The sequence below is a fragment of the Botryllus schlosseri genome, chromosome 14 (assembly GCF_051294905.1).
Source record: "Botryllus schlosseri isolate E-star chromosome 14, Bs_hap1, whole genome shotgun sequence".
NCBI lineage: Eukaryota > Metazoa > Chordata > Ascidiacea > Stolidobranchia > Styelidae > Botryllus > Botryllus schlosseri.
In genome coordinates this window covers 25,105,161-25,127,180 of record NC_137249.1, presented here as the reverse complement: position 1 = coordinate 25,127,180, position 22,020 = coordinate 25,105,161, and the positions used below count along the sequence as shown (strand labels likewise).

Below are 22,020 nucleotides of genomic sequence, written 5' to 3'. Positions count from 1 at the left end.
TGAGCTGCTCAGACGGCATTGTTGCGTCACAATACTAAACTCACTTACAATGCAACATTTGAGGCTTATTTTGGCGAGTTCCAGGGCCACGAACAGAATAAAATAAATATTTTCGCAATCAGTACCGTGGTAGCTTTCCATTGATACCCGTTTTATCAAATTTAGGCTAATGCAGGACAAGCCGGTCAAAAATTACCGTCAAATTGCCTTTGACCAAATGGAAAGTGTGACAAAAACTAATTTCACTGAGCTGTGAGATTTGCTTGTGTCCACATCATATAGCACACTATGAATAAACTGTTAAACTGGTAGGAGAAATAGTAAAATATCTAAAGGTCGTAGCTTGCGTTGCGTAGCTTATTTAGATATCCAAGCATTTAGGTATGGCAAACGACATTGGCATTATGTTGCCCCTTTGATGTATATAGTTGGTTACATCCTGTGTCATCTTGGGTATCTTTCTATATGTTATTTTCGCCAATTTAATGTGGCGAGTATTAACTAGTCGTAGCCTACGCTTCACAGCTGTAACACCTACGGATTCTTCGGCGATTGCACATTTCTATTGTTATTGCACAGATCCATTATGTTCAAGTTGTTATTGATCTGTTCCAACATTCGAAGGTAAAATCAAACGCTGATTCTATTTGACTTCCGTAATGACATATAATGTCAATATAGGCTAGTTATCAGGAGTAGGGCTGGGCACAATGATTCGAGTACTCGAATCTGAATCGAGTATTAATTTTAATGATTCGAGTCGAGTAGTAAAATACGATTTTTCCGAGTACTGAAATTTTACGCTCCTTGCCACCGAAAGTTAATTTATCAACGAGAATTATAGTTTCGATACTAATTTTCACTGTTGAGGCCTTGAAACCTTGATTGGCCGTATTGTAGCATACGAAACATGTCTTTTTTTAGTACAAAGCTACGAACGTTACAGGAAATAGCACATTTCCGAAGTGATGATCATCCCACAACATTGTCACAAAGTGCAATAAAATCGGTATGGTTGAAAAAATACCAAAGTATCTTCAATGTGATGGATAATAATATGCATTATATTCTTTATGGTCGCATCAAAAGTACGTATTTGAACTTTGACATATTACATTATGTTATGACGTCATAATGAGTGATACTCGATTACTCGACTCGACTCGAAGCATTTTACGTGATTCAGAATCGAATCACTCAGGTACTCGATTTTGCCCAGCCCTAATCAGGAGTAGACCTATGCTCGAAACCCGGAAATAAGGCCTACTTTGAAATACATTGAATTCCCCTATTATTGGTGCTGCGGCCCGCGGCGCCATCAAAAATAGGAAATTGGCCCGCGAGCACATCTGAGTTTGAGACCTCTGATCTATACGAAATATAGCAATATTCCAAGTCTAGCGGTCAAGAATTGTAGTTCACCGACTTCCTACCATCATTTTGTGACGTCACCAAAATAGCCGATATTTTTCAGCTCCAATGGCCGAAACCGATAATTCTTTCACAGTGTAATATCGACTCGATATTATCGGCGAACCGATAATCGGTCGGGCTCTAGTATGCATTGATGGGGGTTACTTCTTGGCGTCGGAGGCATTCTGCACCGTGTAAGTGTGTATGTTCAATTGTTTATTAATGAAACAATATCCCTTTTGTCTAACGCAGGGGTTCTCAAAGGGTAGGCCACAGAGCATGTTGGGGTGGGCCACAAAGCTATTTAGAACATTTTAGAATTAATGTAAGTTTAGTTATATTTTTTATGTAAAACACTAGAAATATATTCATAAACTTTTCATCCGACTCTGATGAGACGAAGTGGCACGTATGGAGTCAGCATGTACAAATCGAAAACGGGAGGGGCAAACGGCGGCTTTTTCCATTGGCTATGACAACCTGCAGCTAACAGCAGCTAAACTAATTTCGAGTTTATGATGACTAGAAGGTAATGCTGGAGTAACCAAGTATTCCGGCTGGGTCATATGTCGCGTATGTCATGTATGCCGTTGAAAGGGTGTACAATAAACTCGGAATGAAGTGTAATTGATGCATAGATTTACTGTACTTCGGCAGGGCAGGTCGTATCATTGTAAGACAAAAATAGCCATAATTTAAAATTATTAGCAACTTCTGGTGACGGTATACTGCACCACCACAACGAATCGTAATCGATTGAGGCTTTAGCGGGGCGCATTAATCTCTGGAGTCGGTTTAAAATTTCTGGCCTGGAAATCATTTAACATAATGTAAGAGTCACATGAATTGATTGCGTCATTGGATTGAATAATCTGACATCGCAACTTCAGTTTGTTTGGTACAAGACATACATTGTATAGCATGCATATTAAAAAACTCTTTCTCGACTTCTCTGTAGTACCAGCACCCCTTTCATTAATGAATTGTTTGAAGCTGGCCCAAAATGATTATATTATTCCCCACAATAGTGGAACTAAAACCCCAATCACACAGTGGATGCGGGGATTTGATCATTGTGTTTCGCGACGCGAATGGAGCAGCGGACGATCATAATATACACAGTAGTTTTAGCCTATGATCTACCAGGGCCGTAACTGCCACACCCAAACCCCCAATTGGGGGAGCTCGTAGGGGCACAAGATTATTTCGTTGGTCGTTTGTTGGAGGATATTTATTCAACTCGAAAATTTTCGTCGCACTTCGCGCGATTTCATGTCCCGAAAGTTCTAGATTTAAATATCATCAGTAAATTACGTGAAAAATGCGCATATTTTAGAAAAATAGGCATATCGGTGCACTCGATTACCACGCATTGAACAGAATTATGACTCTAACATCAGAGGTGGGCCACAGCACATTTTCAAACCGGAAAATGGGCCACGGCCAAGAAAGGGCTGAGAACCCCTGGTCTAACGGGACACACTCTAGTGATTGCCCCATATGCTGACACAGTGGCGGCTCGTGAGTCGTGACAATATCGGGTGGTGGGGCAAGAGGTACATGCGATGTTAATAATCTAAATGACGTCACAATAGTGTACTCTGACGTGAAAATGTGACTTCGTGGCCGTCACACACAGTTTGTATGGTGTATAGATATTAGGCATGGTTAACTAGGCTTACGCATTTCAAATTTTAATAATATATTCATGACAGAAATATATTAAAACCCAAAGCTTTCCGAGCTGACACTCTTCAAATTATTCGGAAGAAAATATGAAGTACAGTAGCTCATACCTGCATATTTTAACGTTTGTATCAGTAGGCGTATTGCGTTCGGCGTGATTTCATAGTTTCAAGATGTTCAATGACGAATTCATTGAAATCTGGAAAACCCATAATGACAGCGCTGAGAATCCTGAGCACATCTACTATAACTCATCGAGCCTATATCTCTAAGAGAAGTCTCGATGCGTTTTAATGTGCTGAAACCACGCTTGGATTCTTCGGACGAAATCGGAGTGGCCAATATGATATCAAAAAAACCAGTTATTCGGAAGAAAATATGAAGTACAGTAGTAAAGTAGTTCATACCTGCATATTAAGTAGGCGTATTGCGCGGGGCGTGATTTCATAGTTTCAAGATGTTCAATGACGAATTCATTGAAATCTGGAATGCCCATAATGACAGCGCTGAGAATCCTGAGCACATCTACTATAACTAATCGAGCCTATATCTCTAAGAGAAGTCTCGATGCGTTTTAATGTGCTGAAACCACGCTTGGATTCTTCGGATGAAATCGGAGTGGCCAATATGATATCACAAAAGCCAGTTACTGCAGCAAAGTCGATAGAAAGCGATTTTTCAACTATAGGAATTTTGAAAGTTCACCACTATGGTTACTACTTCGAAAAAAAGATGCATTGGAATCAATGTTCCCTCTAATTTTTCACGAGTCTGCGCACACTCACCAACTCACTGCGCAGACCATTGGACAACAGCGCGTAACGACTAAAAAAAAGGTCATCACTTCGGATTTTCTGTGCGCAGAGACCGTCTCAGCACTGCGCATTTGCGCACGTGCGCAGCTTAGAGGGAACATTGATTGGAATATAAGCCAGTCAACTCTAACCGACTAATGTCGACGATCGGGTAATATCGAGACACCGTTAGTAGTATAGTAGATCGGTCGTGAGGTGCGTGGGGTTCTTATGGGCCCGCTCGACCGGTGCCTCGAAAACTCGTGTTGAACCGGTGACCCTTTTGACCCCCCCCCCTTCCGCTCGACCGGTGCCTGGGTTGGTATAGGTATCTCTCGACCGGTAACCCTTTTCGGTATAGGGATCGCTCAACCGGTGCCTCGAAACTCGTGTTGAACCGGTGACCCTTTTCGGTATATGCATCGCTCAACCGGTGCTAGTATAGATATCTCTCGACCGGTGACCCTTTTCGGTATATGCATCGCTCAACCGGTGCTAGTATAGCCATATCTCGACCGGTGACCCTTTTCGGTATATGCATCGCTCAACCGGTGCTAGTATAGCCATCTCTCGACCGGTAACCCTTTTGGGTATATGAATCGCTCAACCGGTGTCGTGGTGGTAATTCGTACTTTCGGGTATATGCATCTCTCGACCGGTGTTGAATATGTATCAAGTAAATAGTCATGTGAATGAATCTTTGTTAATGTGTATATCGTGAAAACTCGCGGTCGTGACTCGCCTTTTTTGCTATAGGCGGTCGCCATGTGTTCTTATGGGTGCGGTCGTGATTCGCACTTTCGAGTATAGGCATCTCTCGCACGTCGTACTTTCGCATGTCGTGCTTTCGCGTATAGGTTGTGTTGGTGATTCGTAATGGGTTCTTATGGCCGTGGCGGTGATTCGTACTTTCAGGCATCTCTCGCGCGGTGTTGAATATGTACGAGTCACCAACAATAACCGCACAAACGGAAACGTGGCTTGCAAGAGGATTAAGCAGTGCGTGCGACCTATATTTCGAATGACCTGCGCACTGAATTGTTTCTCGTCCAACCGCTACTATCGATTATTACACTAATCCATTCAGTGCGAAATAGTTTGATCGTAAATTATTATATATGATGTCGTAGTTTAGTCGTGCCAAATGACCGATCGTGTTCTCTTTCCTCGCTATTGATTGCTAGCTGAATAATACTTTCGGTTTATTCACACCGCTGTTTCGCGCCTACAGAATAGTCTGCTGTTCACAGTCGCAACTTCATCGCGATAGCGCAATTTTCACACCTCGATCAGTAGAACAACACCACGCTAACCCAGTTGTCGAATCACACAGGTCAAACATTGTACGCGAAATGAAATATTGTATTGTGGTATACAAATATGCAAACTATTCTTTCAATTCAACAGGTCTAGTTAACTGATCGATTTTCAATCTGCCGACACAGTTTTTAACACGAGTGAGTTGATATTTCTTCCCGGGTACGAGCGAGGCTTTGTTCCATTGATCCAAAACCACCTCGCCAGTATCATCCTTCAATGTAAAACTGTATAATTTCAACTCCTTCCCGGCGTCAGAATTGACCGTCTTCTCCTCTCGAGAAACACACGTAGCGGCGATCGAAACGTATTCATCTTTATTTCCGTATACCGATTCGCAGGTCAATAATGGGTATTCTTCAGTCGTATGTCTCGATTTTCCATGTATGGTTACTGACGAACCCCGTCCCAGTAATACAGCAGGTTTTTCAGTAAATTTATCAATTCGGACCCAACCGGATTTGACCACGAGTTTTTTTCGTTTGGTGAATGCTTTCTCAATGGTCCCGAACAATTCGCGATTGAAACACGTGAAAGATATCTCTTCGTTATTACCGTCGACGAATATACCTTTGAGATATTGACTAACGCTACCTCTTTTGGGTGATGAGACGAATTTGACGCCGACGTGAAAATTTGAAGCGGCTCCGACTTGCATAGTGTTAATGATGCTGTTCGATGCCATATCGTTTGGTAAAGTGAGAGTCATCAGCAAATCCGCCGACATTTATAGAATTAGGTGCGTGGTATTGAGTGAGTTAACAGTCTTTGTATAATCCTGATGACCCGCGTGAATAGACTTGGATTGAAATAAACTTTACAGGAGTTCTGTAAGAAAGGATGCCGTTCACAAGTGACAAACGACACGAATGAATTTTCTTCTTACCCAGTCAGTTATCAATGTACTGTAGTGAGTATTCAAGACGTCTGTCGCTAAATCTCTGTACGCCGCTAGGGTACGTATGTCACTTTTCATCGCCGCAATGCTTATGACACTAAAAACCCCATTCCAGTCGATACCGTATGATCGAATCGAGTTAACCAATGCGGTAAAATCGCACTTTCGAATCCGGTTCACGTTTTCTCCATGTACATAGAAATCTAGTACTCCGTGGATGAATTTTTCCGTTTCGCTCAATGTGGGGGTTGTCAAGTTATGATAGTAGAGAAGGTAATTCTCAATAATCGCGCTAGTTGCCATAACGAGTATATGTAACTATCAACTGAAAAAGTAAACCATGAGAATGACACCACAATGTGTTAAAATGGTGAAATACACCACTCAGATTTCGAAAAAAAAACAGATGTTGGCGGGTGCGTTTGACATGTGTGACACAATAAAATCGCCCGTTTCGCTAAACAGGAAATTCACTAAAGCGCGGTGCGCTGTGCGATTTTGAAAAAACAGATGTCCGCGACCGCGTTTTGAACTGTGTGACACACTAAATACGTCCGGTTCTGAAACTCGGAAACGCGGTCTGTTTGCAAGAGGATTTACGCAGTGCGTGCGACCTATATTTCGAATGACCTGCGTGCTGAATTATTTCCCATCCAGCCGCGTGCTACTATCGAATTAAATCTATAAATAACCAACACCGCGATCCGATTGTTATACTTCGCTGTTGCAGACATAAACGTTGGTTGGGGCAGTTAGATTAATTATTGTACAATGGCCGAGACTCAGATAGATAATCTTGATAAATTTGGTTATGAACCAAATGCATTCGAATCGCAATTTGAAGAGAATGCGGATATCTTTGACGCGATTAATCCTGGTGATCTGATGACGCCTGATTTAAGAGTTGAATCCGCAGAACGCGACCTTACGACAACGATCGAAATGCAACCAAACCACGCAGATATAGCGCGCCAGGCGTCGCTGAAGTCGGTGAGTCGACGCAGACGGAGTCGTGTTCGCGAGGAAGAAGACACACCACCAGAGACAGGCGATCAATACCAAGAAGTTGTATCCCAGAACTGGCAAGCGATAAAATCATATGTAGTGAATCAGAGTCGGCGCGTGTATAATATTCGAGTCATCGGTCGAGAGCTAGCGGATGTTTTCCGTGATATACAAGCTATATTTTTCTCAGAGTCGACTCGTTTCAAAATCAATTTCGCGTATGCATTTATTTTGTACCACATCGAGACTCTAAGATTTCGCTATTTTCATGCATCGGCGAATGTTGATAGTGTATTAGAAACACCAGCGGCGATTTCAACACTAGCTAAATTCGATGAATTTGTTGAATCTATTCGCTTGGAAACCGCGCTTGATTTATTACGAAATTCTCGACCAAACACAAAGTCACTGCCGGTCTGTCTGACTAATGTACAGTTTTATGTATATCCTACCGACGGCATGTTGATTGGATGAGCTGATATCGAAATACCGCCAGGACTTGCACAATCAAGATGTGCCACACCATTTATACGGTGAAAAAAAAAACTACGACGCCGATGTGTCTTTTCATGATCTCAATCATTGTCATAGCGACCAAAGAAAATAATCCTGTCATTGAATTTTATTGTGATGTACTTGTATATAATGTGTGTTGTGTTATTGGGGTTTATTTGTACATTATGTTTGTTTATTATGAATTTTTTTGTATTGTTTGTTAATGTATCATTTGTTTTTCAGGTGGATAACATTATTTCATATCTCAAGTCGGTTATGTCATTAGATTTAAATAGTTTGCATATAGAGATTACATCGACGCAGGGATCAAGGGTTTAATGAGTAAGTTATTCGGTACGAGTACTTTGATTTATGAATATAATTTATTATTTGTTTATACTACAAACAAAACAATCATCGAAATTTGAGCAAAGAATTGGATTGGTGAGTTATTACTGTTCAGAACTAGTGAGTGTGATGTAACGATTTTTGTTGTTGAACAGGCAGAGCAAACTCAAGGATTAATAACAACACACAAGTCTACTGGTAAGTTATCCACTATAACACAGCGTTAGCGAGCGTAGTTTAATATGTCGCTGATTTTATTAAGCATAAAGAGTCAAGGAAGACGCCGACAAAGAAAATAGATTGTAAGTAAGACTAGTTTAATGTTCCCCAAGTGCTGAATTTGACTGTGTGTTATCGCTTCTACAGATGAGTCGACGACGGGGAAATCACGAGGATGGGAATGTAGCGCCAGAGATCGACGACCAACACCAACAAATTACATCTCAGAACTGGCAAGCGGTGAAATCGTATGTAGTGAACAGTAACCATGTGTATAATATTCGAGTCATCAATCGTAAGCGATCGGATGTTTTCCAAGATACCCAATCGATCTGTCTGATCAACCCGCAGTTATATGAATATCCTGCCGATGGTGTGTTGATCGGTTGTGCGAGTATTAAGCTACCGACATGGCTTGCGCAATCAAAGTCTGTCATGACATTTACACGTCGAAAAAATAAGAAACTGTACAATGACAATCTCTGTGCTTTTCGCTGCATCGCCCACTCGCTAGGAAAAGATACAAAGGAAATGGCTCAACAATTCACCTCGGTATATGGTGTCAGTGTGGAAGCTGGCGTAACTCTCGACATGTTGAATGATATCGAGGTCTTGTTTAATGTGGCCATATTCGTGTACACCAAAACCGAGGGTAAAGCTAGTGCACTCCGGCGTAGTACCTATGAAGCGAAAGCTGTTTACTTACATTTAGAGGATCGCCATTTTTGTCTCATTACTAACATGAACCGTTATGTGGAGACCTATAAATGTGCTGTTTGTCAACGATTGTTTAATTTGCAGCATGAATTGACCAGACACAAATGTGTAACGGGTCCTGTTGAAGTGTTTCCCGGTGGCGTGTTTACACCTCCTCTGAATATATTTGAAAAACTTGATCTAGAAGGGGTGTTTGTTCCTCATCAGCATCGTTATTTCAAATACCGTATCGCGTTCAGTATAGAGAGTGTGTATGATACCTCAAAAACTTTGCGAGAGCACCAGAACATCCCCATCTCTGTTAGCATATCGTCTAATGTGGAAGGTTACTTGGAGTCGCATGTAATTGTCTCGAGCGGTGATACAAACGATTTATGTACACAAATGATTGACCATTTTCACGATATTCAAAGTGAATCATTCAGACTGTCACTCACAGAATATCGACCCTACCTGGACATGCTCAAATCGAAAATTACCGAAATGAAAGTGCTCGATCCTTCAAAACACCCAATACCCCTTGAACGTTTACAAGTGGAGTTTATGAGTTATTTGCGTCAAATCCCTGTTTTGTCGTTCAATGGTGATCGATATGACTTGAACTGGCTCAAAGCGTACTTGTTTGGTTTTCTCGTTGACGACAATCTTAGTGTACTGAAACGCGGTAACAAATTTCTCTCAATGACGACCAACAGACTTCAATTCTTGGACATTGTGAATTACTTGACACCCGGGTTCTCGTATGATTCATATTTGGAGGTCGTCAAATGTTGCACCGCTAAAGCTCACTTCCCGCACCAGTTTCTGACTAGTTTGGAAAAGTTGAATAACTCGAGTCTACCAAACCACGACGAGTTTTACAACCCGCTAAAAGGTTGTAATATATCCACAGCTGAATATGAAAACTGTTTGAAGGTTTGGAACGACAACAAAATGAATTGATTGAAATGATTGGAATTGCTTTTCTAAAACCTCTCTGCGTGATTATCTCAAATGGTGCAACGCGAACGATACTCACTACTTCAGAGAGGTTTTAGAAAAGCAATTCCAATCTTTCAAAAGTCAATTCAATGTTGATATATTCAAGGATGCGGTCTGCCTGCTCGGGGTTGTATCGAGGCATCTTTTTAACAGCATCCCGCGTGATTTCACAATGTTCAACGACAAACACCAGGATCTGGTTTCGCTATTCAGAGACAATTTAGTGGGTGGACCATCGATCATTTTCCATCGATACCCAAAACCGGGTGTAACTCGAATCAAAGAACATGTCTATAAGGAAAATGCACAGATTGCACAACATATAACAAGTTTGACCAGCGACTCGCTCTATCTGTATGCTTTAAGTCGACCAAGTCCAACTGGATTTGCGATACGTTGGCAACCAATCGACCCCGAGTGTACAAAATTCAAACCTGTCAAGACCGCGCCGAAATGCTCAGAGACTGTAACCCAGTGGATGAATTGGTATTCCCATATTCATAAGGTTCATGTTCACCACGCTTTTAACGGACCTGAAATTCATGTGGGTGTGCGCAATTATCGACCTGATGGGTTTTATCGTAATTCGGCCGGACAAGGGATAATCTTATCGTTCCTTAGATGTGATTTTCACGCCCACGATTGCAGATTCGGATGTGATGACCCAGTACGTCGAGAGCGAGCTAAACGCATTCATGATTATTACGAAAGTCTAAATTATCGAGTTGTATGTAAATGGGAATGTGAGTGGAATATTGAGAAGAAGAGAAATCCTCATATTGTGCGATATCTCGATGGTATTCAACCACAACTGACTCGTGCCAAGTCTGTCACCCCACAGAAATTGATGGAGATGGTGATGAATGGTACTTTCTTTGGTTGTTTGCTGGTTGATATTTGTACTCGATCACATTCGAAAAAGCGATTCGTTGAACTCCGCCCGATATTCAAAAATACCACAGTGTCTCGCGATACCGTGAAAAGTGACATGAATCAGCTTGCTGTAGATCGGAAATCACCCAGTAAACCCACTGACATGTTGGTTGCGTCGTACTGCGGTAAGAAAATCTTGCTAACCTCCGACTTGATCAAATGGTATGTAGATCACGGGTTGGTGGTATCAAAAATTCATGAGGTTGTCGAATTCACAAAAAGGACATGTTTTGACAACTTTGCGAAAAATGTCTCAGACTGTCGACGTGCTGGGGATCGCGATCCTAACATGGAGATCATTGGGCTAACGCAAAAACTCGCTGCGAATTCTTGTTATGATCGCGAGTTAATGAATCCGCGTAAACTCGAACAAACCACGTTCTGTGATAAAAGTGAATTGAACGCAAATGTGGAGGATCGCTTTTTCGTCAAGTGTGAACAATTAAACACAGATCTATTTGAAATAACGAAGAGCCCTCAAAAGATCGAGCAAGATAACTGCATTCAAGTATCATTCTGGTTGTATAATAATGTCAAGTTACGGATGTTGTCGTTTTTTTATGACTGTTTATACAAATATTTTCGTGCCGACAGCTTCATGCTACTTTCGGTGGATGTCAACTCGTTTTTCATCGCGCATTCAGCACCGCTCGATGATATTCTCATCTCCGAGAAAAGGAACGAATTTTACTGTGATTACGAGAATTGGTTTCCACGTTATTATTGTGATAACCATCGAAACGAATTCTTGACTCATCCGATTTCTTTTGACCGCTCGAGACAATGCTGTAAAGATACGTAAAGATACGTATGCTCATTATCTTCATCAACCTGGTTTGATGGAAGTGAGATACGACGCCGATGCATCTTTCCACGGTCTCAATCGCTTTCACAGTGACCCAAGATAAAATAAATCACGGTGTTGAATGTTGTTGTGGTGTACTTTTATATATTTTGTATGGCTTTAATTTATTTGTATATACTGTATGTTTGATGTGATTTATTTGTATTGTGTGTTCATGTATCATTTGTTTTCCAGATGGATAACACTATTACCTATCTAAAGTCTGTCATGTCGTTAGATTTTAATGGTTTACATGTAGAGATGATTACCTTGGAGCGGGAATCACCACAGTTCATGATTCTTGGTTCTACCAAACAACTCCCAACGTCGATGATACCCGATTGATGAAAAGCAGACCACCAAAACTTGTGATCCGTGGTAAGGTCTATAGTTTGGTATAGTAACACTGTTAGATTTTAAAGCGCTATGAATCCTCTTATGTGATTTATTATTTTACAGATTGGGGTCAGCTACTTGACGACCTGAAGCGCTCGTAACACTACAACTTCCACTGACGATGAGGAACAGATGAAGATTTCATAACCCGCGGAAAATTGCTGAATCGAACTCTACTGGGGTTATATATTCCACTAGAACAAGATGACTACAACAGTGGATATTCCCAACCTTGTTGATATATAAACAAATGCACTTTATCGAGTTTTCAATAAACAACAAATGATGGAATTGATCCACCCATTCGCGTGTATTGTGAGTGGTCCTTCAAGAAGTGGGAAGACCACTTTTGTTGCAAAGCTGATTAGGCATGCGACATCCATGATTAAACCAAGTGTATCCAGGGTCGTATATTGTTACAATAATTATCAGGAGGTTTTCAAGACGATGCGTAACGTAGAATTCCACGCTGGTCTAGATATTTTAGAAGAGTTGAAGGTTTGCTCTGAAGACACCTTGATTATAGTGGATGATTTCATGACTGAGACAGCGAAAATTGCAGACTACTTTACAAGATTTTCTCATCATTCGGCCAAGAAAATTTGCTATATCACACAGAACCTGTATCACAAGGGTAAAGTAGCGCGTGACTTGAGTCTCTCGAGCTCGTATATGGTGATTTTCAAGAATCCGCGCGACCAACAGCAGATCAGTTTTCTTGGTCGACAAATGTACCCAAACTCTAGATTTTTAACAGAGGCTTATCGTGACGCTGCTAGACAACCTCATAGTTATTTATTCCTTGATCTCACGCAAGAAGCACCTGAAAATCGACGAGTTATGACCAATATATTTCCTGGTGAAACCATGGCGGTTTATAGCCCGATGGTATAAATAGCCAAGCGCAGAACCGACTTTAAACTCAAAATGACCAAGGTACCAGCTCGGACACGGCGGCATATACCCACACTAGAGTTCCTACATAAAAGTAAACCCGAAATACGCAAGCAAATTATATCGGGAGCCAGCAAAGAATTGATCGAGTGTATATGTGATTGTACAAAGAACATTTTAAACGGTAACATCCCTCTTTCAAAGTATAAAAGAAAGCGACTATCAGCTCATAAATGTAGTTTACGTCGACTTGTCAGGAAAGACATCCCTATTCGACATAAGAAACGTATGGTTAACCAGAGTGGTGGTATGTTTATGACTCTATTATCGAGCATCCTACCCGTCGTCACTGGTTTACTCGGTAATCTTTTCAAAAAATGACTTCTTTAAAAAAAATCTTCATAAATCCGAGCCCGATCAACGGAGCTGACGTTCAGAAATTGAATTTGGATATCGACAAATGTATGAGTGCCATATTACAGATGAACATACCCCAAGAACGAAAATTAGCCTTATATAACGACGCACTAAATCGTTATCAAACAAAACACGACGCACTGAATCAACCGATGAAAATCGATATATCAGAACAAAGGAATCTATTTTCGGCTAGTGAGTTGGACGCACTGCGACGCCTGATCAAGGGTGAACCATCAAGGATTCCTACACCATCACCGAGTAGCCAACGAAGCAAAGTAAAGACTCAACATGTCAAGACGAAAAGCGGTCGTACGCCCAAGACCCCGAAACGATACGGATGGGAGCCATACTAAGTATTTCACGCCAGGGCTACCTGGTAGTTACCGCGGTGCATACGTATTCTCTAGAGGGCGGAATAGAGCCAAAGTCAAGGAGTTTCTTTCGAGCAAGGATGCGTACACGAAACATTTTCCCTATCGAAAGAAATTTAAGAGACCTAGAGTGATTACGTCCGGTCTTGGTGTTCAGTATCAAACCGATCTCATGCATATGCAAAATCTTTCAAAAGAAAACGATAATTTTAAATATGTGTTGGTGACGATCGATTGTTTCAGCCGATTTTTATATCTGTATCCACTCAAGAACAAAACCTCACAAGGTATTATTCGTGGATTCAAGGAAATATTCAAGGATCGTATACCTCATGTTATTCAAAGTGATCAGGGTTCTGAGTTTACTAACCGTGCGTTTCAGACTTTCTTGAAAGATAACAATGTGCGACATTTTCATACAAATAGTGAACTGAAAGCATCGATATGCGAGCGTGTTATTCGTACTGTGAAGCAAGTGTTATACCGTTATTTCACGCATAATAAGACTTTGAATTATGTCAATGTCCTGTCCGAGATATGTCGAGGGTATAACACTACTTTTCACGTGGCTATAGGGTGTCCTCCAGCGGATGTTGATTATTCAAATCAAGAACAAATTTTCCATAGGTTATACGGTGACATGACCCCTAAAAAACCCAAACTAACTATCGGCACACCCGTCAGGATTTCGAAATCGCGTGGTAATTTTGTGAAAAGTGCCTTGGCGAGCTGGAGCGAAGAAATCTTTTTCGTATCTCAATGTCGTAAAGGTGACCCTCCTACTTATCAATTGAAAGACTACCACGGAGAAGTTATAGACGGTCGCTTCCAGCGTGAAGAGTTACAACCAATTACTAAAAATAATAATATTTACAATATCGAGAAAATCCTGTCTACTCGTAGGAAAGAAAAGAAAACGCAATATCTTGTAAAATGGTTGGGTTACCCGTCTAAATTTAATTCCTGGGTCTCGGATTTGTATAAATAGACGCTGAAAATGTTGTTCAACCAAACTATGGATTCTGATTCCGTCTCATCTCGCGTGGGTCAAGTCTCGAACAGTCTGAAAAACCAGATTGTGTTTATTGTACAGATTTGTATGTTAGTGTGTGTAATCGTGTTTTCATTATATCAAATTTCTGTCGGGGTGGATCGTGAAATATATTTAACGCTACTGTCTTCTTCACTTGGGTATTTATTACCGAATCCATCACCTCACCGTGTATGTTGAAAGAAACAATAAAATGTTGTTGACTCTACCTTCGAATGCGAGTTTGGATAAATTTCCGAACACTAGCACAGATTTTCAAACGGAACTTTACAAAGAATTAGAAATGAATCGCCATGAGCTAGGATTATGTGAGCTGAACTTCCCCCATGATTTTCAACCGCGAATTGAAGTGACAGCGAAAAGTATCGGTTTTGGATTTGTCGATGCGAATGGATACACCGATCGGTATTATATTCCCGAAGGCTCGTATTACAGCATCGGTGAAATGTTAGAATCGTACGAGAAATATTACATGGGGGACATTTTCATTTTACAAGGATTCGGAGACTTTAGAATCACATTCAGAAGATTAGTCACGAGTAAAAAAAGACACAAGCGGGGTGTACCCATAAATACCGATACCGCAGACTCTAGCGCCAAACACATACCCCGTACCACACATGATTCACCCGAACCTTACGGATTGATACCACTTGGTTCTGTGTTGGATATAATAACATTTAGACGCGTTGTATCTCGTCGCCGTGGAGTGGTAGAATTTATCTTTACACCCGCGATAAAGTTAGAACGGATTGATAAGGTTTATGTGTATTGTGATCTGATACAACCAAGACCACACGGTAACAAGCTGCAACAACTTTTACGGGTGGTTACTGTAACCGCTAAACCGAATGAAAACCAAATCAACATATTCCCAAAACCATACTTCTTTGCTTTAGCGAAAAACAATTTTAGAACAATACGAATTTATCTACGTGATGCGGCTGGCAACCCCATTAAATTTCGAAAAGCACCAGTGACAGTGACCCTACGCTTCCGTCGTAGAGCTGTTGATTCAATATGAGTTACATCACGTTGTCTGGCACCCAGGGCGAATTCTCAGTGGTGTTACCGAATGAAATTATTTGTAATGAACTCGCATTGATGGATATGAGTTTTGTCAGTGAATCTCTTGATCGAATTATAATCAATCACGATCAAGCACTCTGGGAGCTACATAATGAGAAAGACCGAATAGTAGATGCGTACCTGACACCACTTGGGAATTATGCAAACAACCTCGAGTTGACGCGAAGAATATTATCTGAAAGTTTCAAACACTGTTTCACCGAAAGAATCAACGATGAACTTTTCCGAATTCGTTACTCAAAACGTATCACACTCCACCCCACGGATATATTCACGAATTATTTCAGTGTAGTTGATCAAGTGTCGACACCAGCATGTAATGTCGCGTCGATCAAACCTAAACCAACTCAACCCCACCTCAGATATCTTTTTGTGTATATCAACGTACTACGACATCATCCGGTGGGTGATTACATGAGTCAATTGCTTCGTGTGATCCAAGTAAATAACGAGACGTGTATGAGACAAGAAGTTGTATATGAAAAACCGTTTTATTTCCCAGTGTCGATTAACCACATCCGCGATATAAAAATCACCATCCGAGACCAATACGGTCAGTTAGTACATGATATAGAGACCACATTGACACTCCACGCACGATGAAAATAGTGACGTTAACCACCTCTATGCTTGGTGTTGATTTTGAACACAGACTACTCACCATCAACAACATCCCGACGAGATATTGCGAATTAGCCCTCATGGAGATCGATTTCACTTTAACCGAACCGGCGATTGGTCAATATTTGTTTGTGTATTGTGATATTATTCACCCTCACTTACTTGGAGATACGTTAGCGCGTTTATTACGAGTTATACCGCTGACACCTGGTGATGTCGCGCATAATTGGATAGCGACAAATCCGTATTATTTCCCTATTTCAAAAGATGTTGTAGATTCTGTATGTCTTTACCTCAGGGATGAGTTTGGGGAACCTATAAATATAATAAGTCGTTCATTGCGAGCTACATTTAACATTAGGAAGCGATTATGAAAGTTGTTTTCACGTGTGATCATCATTCTGTCCATCGTCATTATAACCAGACAGGCGATGGTTATGGATATTTCAGTGGTGGAGTTCAAGCGGGTTCCGGTATCGGGAGTTTGTTTAAATCGCTCGGTCGTTTAGTGACACCTATTGCGAAATACGCCGGTGGTCAATTGTTACGGACTGGAGGTGAAATAGCAAGAGATCTATTACGGGGTAACTCGATCAAGTCTAGTGTTGTCAAGAGAAGTAAACAAGCTGGTGGTCGAGTGATTGATAAAATTTTAAACCCAAAAGCTATAAAAAGGAAAAAAACAAAGTCAAAGAACACTTCATCCAAACGTCGTCGTAAACAACAGGATATATTCGACTAAGAACTATGTTGATGCACGCGGGTTCCAGAGAATGTCATAACTCCGGATTAAACATATTTAGTGTACCCCACACACAAACCAGTATTGAGGAATCGCAATATGTCGTCGTCAAACCCCATAGTTTAGGTAATGTCATGGAAGTACAATTACCAAGGACGGATCGATATATGGATCTACAAAACACGTTCTTGAGATTACGTTTGAAGCTCACTAAACGCGATGGAACTGATTTAGCAAACGATACACAAGTGGGCCTGGTCAATAACATGTTGGATTCTCTTTTCAAACAAATCGATGTAACTATTTCAAATGAGGTTATCACAAATTCGGATAATTGTCACGCCTACAAAGCTTATATCTCTCGGTTGTTGAATGATACTCACGGGGCCTCGGAGAGTTTTGTGCAAGGACAAGGTTTTTTATAAAGATGTCGCTGGCTCTATGGATGTTCTTGGTGCAGCGAATACTGGATATGTTAAACGAAAAGACCTCACCAAAAACAGCACTCCGCTAGAGTTGATCGGAAAAATTCGAATGGGTCTTTTTGAACAGTCTAGATGTATGTTGGATAATGTCGACATGAAATTAAAATTCACACGTAACGAAGATAATTTCTGTCTGCTTGGTGATGCGGAAGATGTACAAATTGTTTTACTCGAAATGGAAGTGTATGTCAAACAGATGAAGATCGCTGAAAGTGTAAGCTTAGCACACAAGTCTGTATTACAGAAGAATACTGCAAAGTATCCCTGGATACGCTTACAAATGTCGACTCATACATTCGCGGCGGGCTTGTCGAAAATTGATAGAGAGTTAGTTAGCGGCACCATGCCAAAGAAGATCGTAATTGGTTTAGTCGAGACCACGACATTTAACGGTGTTCGGACCAAAAACCCATTCAACTTTAAACACTTTGATGTTCAAAATCTTTCGTTAAGTGTGGATGGGCGTCAAATTAACGGACGCGAATTTCATTTCGATTTTGATAAACATGGCGGACTCGAAGGTTATATGACACTATTCTCTCAGACAGGTCGCTGGGAATCCGAGGCACCTTTAAATATTTCACGCAAAGATTATGTCAATGGATACACTCTTTTTGTGTTTGATTTGACGCCCGATAATAGTTTGGGATGTTATCAACTTCATAAGACAGGAACTGTACATCTGGTTTTGACTACATCGAAGCCTTTACCAACCTCCGTAACCTTGTTATGTTTGAAGGAGTTTCAACATCTTCTACAGTTGAATCAAAAAAGACAAGTCGTCGAAATATGAATACGTCTGAGATCAATGATATTCTCTATAACCACCCTGACACACAAAGTCTATATCTAGGGACTTATCCAGTAGACCAGTTGCCGAAGAAACCAATTAGCGGAAAATTCGCTATCATCATTAATTATGATGAATCGAGTTTGCCTGGGTCTCATTGGGTGTGTATATACAGAGATGGCGATACTCATTTTCATGATTCACTAGGTTTTGGACCACTAAAACCTCAGATAATCGAATTCCTGGAGCCGGATGAATTTTCTGTGACTGGCCAACAGTTACAGAGTAAAACTTCGGATGTGTGTGGAGATCATGCTATTGCATTCTTGATAAAAAGAGCTCAAGGGTTTTCAGCCGAGGAATACTTGGATAATTTTGGCGATGATAAAAAAGTGAATGATACGATTGTACGTGCTTTTGTGAAGAGTTTGATTTCAGAGTAATAAATGAATGTATAAATGTGTATACTTGTGATTCTTGTTGTGGTTGTGAACAGCAGACTATTCTGTAGGTGCGAAACAGCGAATAATCCGAAAGTATTATTCAGCTAGCAATCAATAGCGAGGAAAGAGAACACGATCGGTCATTTGACACGACTAAACTACGACATCATATATCATAATTTACGATCAAACTATTTCACACTGACCGGTCTAGTGTAATAATCGATAGTAGCGACTGGACGAGAAATAATTCAGCGCACAGGTCATTCGAAATATAGGTCGCACTGCTTAATCCTCGCAACAAACCACGTTTCCGTTTGTGCGGCACGATATACACATTAACAAAGATTCATTCACATGACTATTTACTTGATACATATTCAACACCGGTCGAGAGATGCATATACCCGAACGTATGAATTACCACCGCGACACCGGTTGAGCGATTCATATACCGAAAAGGGTTACCGGTCGAGAGATGGCTATACTAGCACCGGTTGAGCGATGCATATACCGAAAAGGGTCACCGGTCGAGAGATATCTATACTAGCACCGGTCGAGCGATGCATATACCGAAAAGGGTCACCGGTTCAACACGAGTTTCGAGGCACCGGTCGAGCGATGCATATACCGAAAAGGGTCACCGGTTCAACACGAGTTTCGAGGCACCGGTCGAGCGATCCCTATACCGAAAAGGGTTACCGGTCGAGAGATACCTATACCAACCCAGGCACCGGTCGAGCGGAAGGGGGGGTCAAAAGGGTCACCGGTTCAACACGAGTTTTCGAGGCACCGGTCGAGCGGGCCAATAAGAACCCCACGCACCTCACGACCGATCTACTATACTACTACCGTTTGCAGTAGAGACCACATGATTCAGATCACGATACCCAATATTGTTCCAACTATATAAACTGCCTCTGGCACCAGCAGTGTATAACAAGGCGTCCTTATCCTCGCTTATACCTCAGCCCTTCATTTTTATCGAAATATGTTGGGAAAAAGGTAAGAGTGCGCTTTCCTCCCGCGTACGATTAGATCAATGGACAATTTTTAGGCTGATAAGGACCGTGTCTCTTTACCTCTAATTATTGCTCTGAAGGAAGCTGCATAAACGGCGTAAGGAGCAGAAATTCAACACGATTCATGTTCGCAATTGACCGCTGGCTAACAATCTGCAGACATAAGACTATAACCTATATAGCCTAACCGCAAAGGTCAACGAGTTCAGACACAAACGCCATTGTTATCTCATAGATTTGACCTCCCATATTGAGTCCAACACATCATTTTAAATTTGAAGAAGTAAGACGAAAGCAGCCTCGGAATTTCGGTCTCGGAACAACATAGGAGATTTTGGCCTTGAAACTGGAGACTGTGACATAGGCTAACACAAATGGCTTACTGTCTAGAAGCCTGCTGCTAAATCGGCATTGGAAAATATATTACCGAATAAATACGTGAATGAAAGCTGTAAACTTAGTACACTGTTACATGACATCATCGAGAAGTAGCCTCATGACCCTTTTCGGTAAGGTACTGTCAAAATTAATACGAACAGCCTATTCGGAACAATTTTGCGAAACGAATTTTGCGTAAAATTTACTGAAGAAAAGGCTGATCCAGTGATCAGATCAGCTGTTAGCCGTCATTGAAAACGAAATAGCTTTCGCGCATGACAGGGGGTTGTAAGCAAATGGCTTGAAGACCACAATTTCACGGTGAAATTGACATTGGAGAATATAAAATAAAAGTAAGTAGCCTACTTGAATGCAAAACGAGAATGTTAGTAAACTGTTTCATGATATCATCGTCAGTGGTGGCTTTTGGGGTGGGCGAGGTGGGCGGTTGCCCGGGGCTCCCCTGGTTGAAGCCCCCCCTATTTGGATTTTGCCATTTTCAAGGAGAATAACGAATAAACATGGAAATCCGTGCACCAAGCAAGAATATGATTCCGTACAGATGTGTCAATCATCATCAAATCACTGCATTTGTTAAAAAAGTCCCGTATCCCGATAATCATCACGTCTCTGCATGCGGTAGAATTAATTAGTTTTGATGTAGTCTATCCTTGCACACCTGCAACCCTGAAACTTGGGGCAGTGTTAAATACCACCATCACGACAGAACACATTAAGTTTCAAGAATTATCATGGTGTGAAACACCGTCAAAATGGACCTATACCAGCAAAGACCGACTCCACGCATATGACGGTAACCGAGTTCAGATATAGATACGATTGTTACATCACATCTTAGGGGCAACGAGGCTATGTTGCCCTACCTGCTCGGTAATTTTATGAATAGGAGAGAGTAAATCATTGTTTCTTTATTGTGCGCGGCTTTGAGATAATAGACAGTGAAAGCTTGCTTTGAGCGCTACCGGGGCATGCCCCGGCTAGCCATTCCCAAAGCGAAATCGCGGAAGAAAATTCGATTTTCGCAGAGACTTTGCTATATACATATTTACAAGCGAAAGCACAATGCGATTTGCGTTGGGATGTCGGTATATATTTATTGCTGTGCGTCTATAAATGATAAATTATTGTTATTGAACCGAATTTTAGGTGGGGCAATGCCGCAGTTGCCCTATAGGACGAGCCGCCACTGTGCTGACATTTTCACATCCATAATTGCTGGATATCATTTACTTTAGGTTGATCAATTGTTGTGACCTTGCGAGGAAACCCACCAATAGACATATGGCTTTCTAGGCTTTTATTCAATAAAAGTGTAGACTATGCTACAAATAATATAAACGTTAAAACAGAAGTAACACATGCTACTCTCAGAACGCCCTACACCAGAATGATGAACTAACTAACAGATAGACAACGCACGAAATAATTACTAGCGTAAATGAAGAGAAGGTAGACACCTAACGGATAAATATAACACCACATCAATCAAGAGTATGTCGTGAATCCAAATTTCAGTACTCGACCTTTTGGCCTCCGCCCTAAGATTTTCATTCGCATTACATAGATCCCTTGGACGATAGAGCACGGCCTTCCGAAGGGTTCACGTATCTTAATTTAGGAATTTAGCGATACACATTCGTTTTGTCG

General features: G+C 41.2%; 1 long non-coding RNA gene across 1 annotated transcript in view; it reads left to right on the top strand.

The window, feature by feature from the left end:
- LOC145455467 (uncharacterized) overlaps positions 1 to 18,972 on the top strand; it is a 286,288-nt gene extending 267,316 nt beyond the window's left edge. Inside the window, exon 2 of the long non-coding RNA XR_013920343.1 lies at positions 18,072 to 18,972. This is a non-coding gene — a long non-coding RNA (uncharacterized LOC145455467). The remainder of the gene's footprint in view (positions 1 to 18,071) is intronic.
- The last annotated feature ends 3,048 nt before the right edge of the window (positions 18,973 to 22,020 follow it).